Below are 8,954 nucleotides of genomic sequence, written 5' to 3' on the forward strand. Positions count from 1 at the left end.
GTCATTGAATTCGATGCGTCAGGTACAGGTCTGGGAGCAGTGTTGATGCAAAATCAACGACCCTTAGCTTACTACAACCAGGCTCTATCTGATCGTCAGCGTCTCAAGTCCGTGTATGAGAGAGAACTGATGGCAATCGTACTAGCCATACAGAAGTGGAAGCACTATCTAGTGGGAGAAAATTCATGGTGCGCACAGACCAGAAGAGTCTCAAGTTTTTACTAGAGCAAAGAGAGGTCAACCTTGAGTATCAGAAGTGCCTAACTAAGTTATTGGGATTCGATTTCAAAATTCTGTATAGGCCCGGGTTGGAGAATAAGGCTGCTGACGCTTTATCAAGGAGGGTGGAGCACCAGAGTTAATGGCTCTATCAGTACCAAAGGCCATTTAGTTGGAGGAGATTGCAAGCGAAGTAGATCGAGATCATGGGCTGAGCGCGATAAGACATTCAGTGTCGCAAAGTTCAACGGAGCATACAGACTATACAGTGGCTCAAGGGTGACTCTTACGACAGGGGAAGCTAGTGTTACCAGCAGACTCGCCGTTGAGGGAAATGATAATGAAGGAGTTCCACAGTGGCAAGGTTGGAGGTCACGGTGGAGTACTGAGGACACAAAAGCGAATTGGGGAGTTGTTCTACTGGAAGGGTATGATGACAGAGATACGAAGACATGTGGCTTCTTGCCAAGTGTGTCAACGTCACAAATACTCGACGCTGGCTCCCAATGGACTACTACAACCTCTTCCGGTACCGGAGAAAGTATGGGACAACATATCCATGGACTTCATAGAGGGCTTACCTCGTTCTGAGGGATACAACTCTATTCTGGTAGTGATCGATCGGCTTACTAAGTACGTACACTTCATCAAGTTGAAGCATCCCTATATGGCGGTTGATGTGGCAGGGGTGTTTGATCAAGAAGTGGTGAAGCTTCACGGCTTTCCAAGAACGATTGAATCTGACAGGGACAAGTTGTTTACTAGCCAATTTTAGAAGGAATTATTCAAGCTAGCGGGAACGCAATTGTGTTTCAGTACTGCTTATTACCCCCAATCAGATGGGCAGACTGAGGTCACAAACAGAGGGCTAGAGACTTATCTTCGTTGCTTCACCAGTGACAAACCACGCGCTTGGGCTGGGTACTTGTTGTGGGCAGAGCTTAGTTACAACACATCACATCACTCAGCAATCAAGATGACACAGTTTCAGGCCCTTTACGGAAGAGAACCACCTACTCTGCTGAAGTACGAGAACGGGTCTACAGGAAATGCGGACTTAGAGGAGAGATTGATGGAGCGAGATGCGATGCTAGAAGTGATGAAAGGGCATTTGCATAAGGCTCAGCAGGCCATGAAGTTAAGAGCGGATGGTCATAGGAATGACGTGGAGTTTGAGGTGGGAGATAAGGTGTTTCTCAAGATGAGACCCTACAGACGCCATACTCTAGCAAGAAGAGCTAACGAGAAGCTGTCAGCTCGTTACTATGGACCATACGAGGTAGCAGCAAGAGTAGGCAAGGTGGCTTATAGGCTGAACTTACCGGCAGAAGCGAAGATCCATCCAACCTTCCATGTCTCTCAACTGAAGAAGATGGTAGGGGATGAGATAGAAGCAGTCACCATTCCACCTCAATTAACAGAAGAAGGGGAGTTGATCACTGAGCCAGAAGCAGTGTTTAACACCAGGAAGCATCCAGTAACCGGTCAGCAAGAAGTACTTATCAAGTGGAAAGGATTACCGGCGTTTGACAGTTCGTGGGAATGGCGACAAGTGATCGAGGGTCAGTTTCCTGACTTTGACCTTGAGGACAAGGTCAATTTTAATGGAGGAGGTATTGATACATATGCTGCTACACACCCACCTGTGATTTATCAGTACCAAAGGAAAGGAAAGGCCCATCTGAAGTAAGCAACATAAAGAAATAGTTGGCCTATGGTGAGTTGGTTCATTGTGGAGCAGAAGGATCTAGGGTAAAGCAAGTGAAGAAATAAAGCGTGGAGAGGAAGAGGAGCTGTCTCACGTGCGAGAACAACAGCACATGGGACTGTATGTCCTTTCTAGCTATAAAGTAGTAATGAATAACGTCTGTGAGCATTATGTATGATTTAGAGTGTAGTGCAAGAGAGAGAAAACCTTGTCTTATTCTTGTAACAAAACATTTCGAATCAATACAAAAAAGTGGACTTGCAGTTACAGATTTGTTCTTATCCTATTTTGAGATTGATCTTGTAATACATATCCAGACCGTTTACATCCATCAGAACTGTCTCTCTCTTGTTCTTGTACTTGCCCTTGTAAGATGATGATGATCTCCTCCTACGTTCTGACCACTGCCATTGTGTCTCTTATTCTTCTGCTTCCATTTTTGCGGAGTTCACTCTCTCCAGACCTTCCTCAATTGTCCTCTTGCTGCTTCTAATCTCTTGAGCCATTTCTTCTATCTTCTCAAGAGTCTCCTCATGCAACGTCTCTCTTGTTCTGCTACTCCTGGTGACATCTTTGATTTCAGCTATTGCAACTGCTTCAGCCACTCTAGCAGCTTCCTTCATCTTCCTAGCAGCGACCAAACGCATCTCAGCAGCTTTGATCTTGCTCCTCATCCGTTCGATCTCAAACACAGCTTTATCAACCGCAAAACGCGCTTCTTACCCTGTTTTACTAAACTCCAACACATCATCACTTAGTCTCTGAATCTCCTTTGAGATCTCTGCCGCATTCTCAGAGTTTAACCTCTCTCGTGTCTTCTCGAGCGCAGCTCGCTCCTCTTCAAGTCTCTTGTTTAGTAACTCGACGGACTCACATATAGCAGCGAGATCTACTGTCGTCTTGCAAAGATTCGTCTTGGCTTGGTTTAGCTCTTTCAGAACGTTCATGTCGCAGTTCTCGTTGTCTTCTTTTCCGTGTAGCTTTGATTTGAGCTCTTCAACTATGGCTTTGGTCGACTCGAGACTTCAAGACTTTCAAAGCTTCTCCTTCTTTGGAGATAAGTTCTTTCTATAACTCACTCGCCACAATATTAGCTTTGTCCACATCGTCCTGTAGCAAAAGTTCGAAACTTTAAGCTTCACGCATCACGACATTTTAAGATTTAAGCAAGATGTTTTTCTAACAAATTCAGTAAATAAACCCTATAAACCAAGATGAGAGAGAGAGAGAGAGATGAGACCTGAGATGCTTTGGGATGTTGTTAAGGGAAGAAGGTTTCTAGAAACCGAATCCGCCAAAGCGAGTGGCGGCTTCTCTCACTGACTCGAATGGAGCCGAAGTGTCAATATCACCAACGAAGGAGAAGCCTAAAACAATTGCATAATTATATTAATAAAAATGTTCCAACGTGGACTGAAAGAGTCCAAGAAGTTCATCAGAGCACCATGTCTCTCAGGGAAGGTGAACTTGCAGAGAACCTCTTCTTCAACACTTGATCTTCCACCCATCTGAACATATACAAAGTGAGGTTCACATATCACTTGCATTAATCAACGAGAGTTATTGCCTAAAGAGACTTACCAAGTAACGCAGGTGATCTTTCACTAAGTCACTGGTTGTGAGGTTCCTAGTTCAGAGCTGAGAAGATTCCATTCTCTTCTCTAGTGCTTTGAGCTCTCCGGGTGTGTGCACTCCAACACTAACCATCAATAAACAACACTGTCCGGATTAGAGGACGAATAACAACAACAGCCTGGGGAAAAAAAGAATATTTCCATGAATAAACTTACCTGTACAGTACAACAAATTCCTTTTCAGACCCACATCTATACTGAATCAGTTATATTCATTGGTCCAACCTGCATCATATCAGATGTATTATATAACAGGATTAACTGCTACATGTTGTATATCAAACACGAACCAGTTCACAGAATTTCTGAAAACTTTCAGGATTTTCCGGAAAGATAGTAGTAATAACAGCCTCTTGTTGCCTACCGACATTGGCGATTTCTGTCACAATCCTTAGCTTGATGAGCCACTACTTCTTGAAGACCCATCAACCGATGATTTTTCAGTTTTAGTGCCACTTACGGTAGAGAGTTTTGATGTCGTTGCAAGACCAGATGAAACACGGTACATTTTTTGTTTTTTGGGTTGTTGGTTGGTGAGCGAATTAGCGATTCCTTGATTTCACGTTGGCTGAAACACATTTACAAAGAAAACCTAATCAATAAACGATATTGCTCATAAAGCTATATTTTTCACAGATTTAAGAACCAATTTTTTTTAAAAAAGGAAGCGACTTTAATTAAAACCATATATATGCCATCATTGTCGTGATCAATGAAATGATGATTCAAAAAGGAAGGAAACTACCCAGCAATCCAGCATTCTTCTGTTCCATTAACCATCTTAGGAACAGTTCTATGAAGATATGAACAGAACAGCTGAGCAATATTGACAGCAGGTTGCCGGAATTATTATAACACAACTATTATCAGAAGTGCCAGAACAAACTCACCTTTGAATCCAGTAAGAGCAAATCAACACACATAATCCCACCGCCTTTAACATTCCTGACCTCCCAGAATCGCAGCAATCTGGAAGAACACCTACGGACTTCAAATCAGAAGGAAGAACCTTGGAGATAACCTCGAAGATAGCCATTTTTCGGAAAAAAATTAACTATAATCAGATTGAGAAGAGAAGACGGACCTATTTATACTCATATTGCAGGCAAGATCGTGGCCGATGGAGTTACGAATGGGTTTACTGCAACGAATATGTAACCGTGCGCATTTGGTTGATGAATGCGGAGACGAAATGACGCATTGACACCCTATGAAGATATTCATCACGTCGATTTTGTAATCTCAAACCATGAAACCCTGTGAACAAAACTGTGATGAAGCAAAAAATAAAAGAAAAAAAAATTGTGATGAACCCTAGGATCAGATGGGAAGCGAAACGATAGGATTAGAGTTTCTTGCTATAAGGCCTGTTTCTTAAACAAAACTAAAGCCCAGACTCGGAAGAAGACCTCCGTTAATGAAACGCAGTCGGTTTGATTACTGGACGTGGCAACACGAGGAGAGAGACAAAGTCTACTTTATATAATAAGATAGTGATTCTAATCTATATATCTAAAATAATGTTTTCTCACTCCTGAGTGTGACACGTAGGATTCCACGTCGGCTTCCGTACGGTCGACACGTGTCCGCAGACTAAAACGCAACACTTCATTAATTGGAAATTGGTTGGGCTTTAATTCAGATGGTTCATTAGGTCCAGAAGCTCGTGCCTGTAACCCTGATCTGATAGCGTGAGACATGCGTGTTCTTCTCTCTTCTGTGTTCTACGGTGCCGGTGACACATGAAATTCTTCACAATTTCTGAGACGTTGTGCGTGAATGTAAGTTAATATTAACTCATTCAATGCATCTCTTTTTCTTCAAGATGGTGAATCTGCAACTATAAATAGTTGAGTTTGTATCGTATAATTCATCATTTCATGCTTCACTTTCCATTGTTACTGCCTTCTTTGTTTTGGATTTGAGCTCTCCGGCTTTAATGAATCTATGGATGTGTTTCTGCGAGCAGGTTGGAGTGAAAGCTCATGGGCTAGCGAAGAGGATTGTTTTCTTTCAGGCAGTTAGGGAGGAGACGGTGACTGTTTTAAGACCACCGTAGTGGGATCGAGCTAGGAGAAAGTGGAGTAGGGGAGTTTGTCTCCGATGGAAATGGCGAAGGAGATGGTGGTTGAGGTAGAGATTAGGAGAGAGGCCATGTTTGTGGAGGTTTGGAAGAGGAATGGTTTGACCGAATGTGGTGTTACATATCCCGGTGGAGTAGAGCAGTCGTGTCTTATCCTTTGGTCTCCACATACCGGTGAAAGAAATCCGGAGACGTTAAGCAAGTGCGTTGAGTCCAAACGTCGTCTATAACGCCATCATCAACAACAACTTCCCAGTCCTCTCATTCAATGCCTCTCCCATATACTTGGATAGAGTGAAACTGCAAGTATAAACATGTAAGTCTCAATCCCCTGCAAATCATCACTTCAATCCTTTGACTCTCAAATTCAGTACGATAATGGAAAATTTGCAACGTCTGGTTTCAGAGTTGAAGGCTGGTAGGTATAGGGAGACCATTGTGATAAAGCTTCTGCATTTATGGGAAGCAAAGAATATGAACAAGGGTGGTGATTTCATGGCTGTTTATATTGCTTTGGTGGATGAGAATGTATATTTTTCTTGACTTATGCTCTCATATTTTACACCAAAACTAGACTTATTATTTCTATTAAGGGGCTGTTTGTTTCACCATTTGCCATCTTCATCCAAATGATTCATTTGTATGATCTATTCAAATGATCCATTCAGATTTTTGTGATTGTTTGTTTGTCCATCCACATAGCTCATCTAGATGAATCATCTAAATGGATCTTATGTTTGTTTCTTTATTTTCATTTCCATTCAAATGAGTTTAGTAAAGAAATTACCAAAATATCTTTGTGTTGATTTAATCATATGTTTAATATTAATTTTAACTATATTACATTTAATAATTTAGTTTAATATATTTACATTAGAATTATTTCAAAATTAACGAGTTTTCTTTTTGCAGTTTGGGCGGGAAAACAAGTTTTTTCGATTTTAGCGAGAAAACACTTTTTTATGTTTTGGCGGAAAACAAGATTTTTCGGTTCTGGCGGAAAAATGATTTTTTCGGTTTTGGCGGGAAAATACAAATTTTTTGTTTTGGCGAGAAAACAAGTTTTAGTGGTTTTGGCGGGAAAACACGTTTTTGGCGAGAAAACACGTTTTTGGCGAGAAAACACGTTTTGCGGTTTTGGAGGGAACCACGTTTTTGCGATTTTGGCGGAAAAACGCATTTTTGCGATTTTGGCAGGAAAACACGTTTTTGCGGTTTTGTCGGGAAAACATGTTTTTGGCGGAAAAACGCATTTTTGCGTTTTTGGAGGAAAACACATTTTTGCGATTTTGGCGGGAAAACATGCTTTTGCGGTTTTGGCGGGAAAACACATTTTTTGCGGTTTTGGCGGGAAAACGCGTTTTTGCGGTTTTGGCGGGAAAACGCGTTTTTGCGGTTTTGGCGGAAAAACGCTTTTTTTGCGGTTTTGGCGGGAAAACGCATTTTTGCGGTTTGCGGTTTGCGGTTTGCGACTTTGGCGGGAAAACGTGTTTTTTGTGTTTTGACGGAAAAAAGTATTTTGGGGTGTTGGCGTGAAAACATTTTTTTTTTGTGATTTTGGCATGAAAACATGTTTTCGGTTTTTGCGGAAAAACACGTTTTTGCAATTTTGACGGAAATTTTTTTTTTTGCAATTTTAGCGGGAAAATGCGTTTTGGGGTTTTGGCGTGAAAAAATAGTTTTTAGCACGGGAAAAAGTGTTTTTGTAGTTTTGTCAGTTTTCGTTTGTGACAAAAATGATATTATGTTTAGGTTTATAATTTGTGAATTACATTAGGGGTATAATAGACATTATACCATTTTGAATGAACCATCTCCATTCAAATGATCCAAATTGGTTCAGCTGAATGGACTTTAAAATTAAGCCTAAATTTTCAAAAGTCATCCGAATGATCCATCTGAATGAGTTGCACTTTTAGTGCCTAAACAAACAAAACTCTCATCTTCATCCAGATAGAGAAATAAACATGCCCTAACTCGACGTCTCGTTTCTATTTGGTTATCAGAGAAGACCAGTTTTGTTTAGATTGCAGAAAGCGTTAACCCTATCCCTACGTTGAATCTCTCTTTATTGTTACAACATGGTCAACTCTAGGACAAGATAAACAAGAGCACATGTGACTCCTTCTTGGCATGTTCTTTGAATCTAGCCGTATAATCTGTTTACTACCTGCTGCAGTATTGAAATCGCATGTGTCTGATATATTCACTAGCTTATTATGAACCGACAATAACAACATTACTGGTCCCTGTTGTGACAAATGATTTGAGTTTGGTTTATTTATATTGCAGCCGTGCCTTTTACGACAAGAGGCTCTCCCAGGAAGTTAGCGGAGATGCTTTGGGCGAGGTAAAAACTGTCTACTTTAGTTATCTAATGAGTCTTTAAAATGGTTAATTTAATTTCTGTTTAGTCTAATATGCAGGAGTTCAAGGGTACGTCTTCAAGATCATGGGAGGGTGCGACAAGCAAGGTTTCCCGATGAAACAGGGAGTTCTTACCCCTGGCCGTGTCCGCCTCTTGCTTCACTGAGGTACTCCTTGCTTCAGTGGACACGGAAAGAGGACTGGAGAGAGGAGGAGAAAGTCTCTGTCCGGGGTTGCATTGTCAGCCAAGATCTATCTGTTCTTAAGACCATTGTATTTTTGTTTATCGCATAGTTTTGGGAAGGTTGTAAATCAATCGTTAGAAAACATATGGTATGTTGGCTTATATGTTGAACGATAAAATCACCTATTTGACAAATGATTGCTTTAGTATTTCGTTTGATCTTTGATTCTTTTGTCAAGAAGATGATGGTGTAGCTTCAATCGTTCACTGCTGAGAGAACTACAAATATTTATTTGTATCAATCATGATTAGAGAATGTATTAATTAGCAGAAAAGACAGATAATAAGCAAAGGACTTGAGAAAAAATCATGAGAAAAGTGAAGATGAAGATAGAGATGGTTCACATAGTAAATGCAAGAAAAAAAAAACAGTGTTTCAGTCTCTGTATCTCATGTCATCCCACCATTTGGAAGACCATTAAAATTCACTCAGAATAAACATATGTGACGGTGAACTCACCATACCAACAGTGAAATCTACATAGATACAAAGCACATCGGAATCTAGCTTTGACACTCAAAGTTGTTAGTTGTTATAATTGAAAAGCAAGGAGACAATCTTTTTGTTTTGTCAGCATCAACGTGACACTAACCAACATAGATGAATATGTCCACAAATGTTAGTGTTGGCTCTCTATAAATGCTTTCTAACCGCAGTTTTTATATAGATTTTAATTCTAACTAATATAGGTGTACATA

The 8,954-nt window shown here is 40.7% G+C and overlaps 2 long non-coding RNA genes across 2 annotated transcripts; one reads left to right on the forward strand and one right to left on the reverse strand.

Moving 5' to 3' along the window:
- Positions 1-2,485: 2,485 nt before the first annotated feature.
- LOC106377355 lies at positions 2,486-3,745 on the reverse strand. Its single transcript, XR_001275790.3, has 3 exons — positions 3,718-3,745; positions 3,509-3,626; positions 2,486-3,435 (listed from the first exon to the last, which is right to left on the reverse strand). It is a non-coding gene; the product is annotated as an uncharacterized LOC106377355 (long non-coding RNA).
- Positions 3,746-7,734: 3,989 nt separating this feature from the next.
- On the forward strand, positions 7,735-8,404 carry LOC125591383. Its single transcript, XR_007327372.1, has 2 exons — positions 7,735-7,994; positions 8,071-8,404. It is a non-coding gene; the product is annotated as an uncharacterized LOC125591383 (long non-coding RNA).
- The last annotated feature ends 550 nt before the right edge of the window (positions 8,405-8,954 follow it).

This window comes from Brassica napus, chromosome C8 (assembly GCF_020379485.1).
Source record: "Brassica napus cultivar Da-Ae chromosome C8, Da-Ae, whole genome shotgun sequence".
Classification (NCBI taxonomy): domain Eukaryota; kingdom Viridiplantae; phylum Streptophyta; class Magnoliopsida; order Brassicales; family Brassicaceae; genus Brassica; species Brassica napus.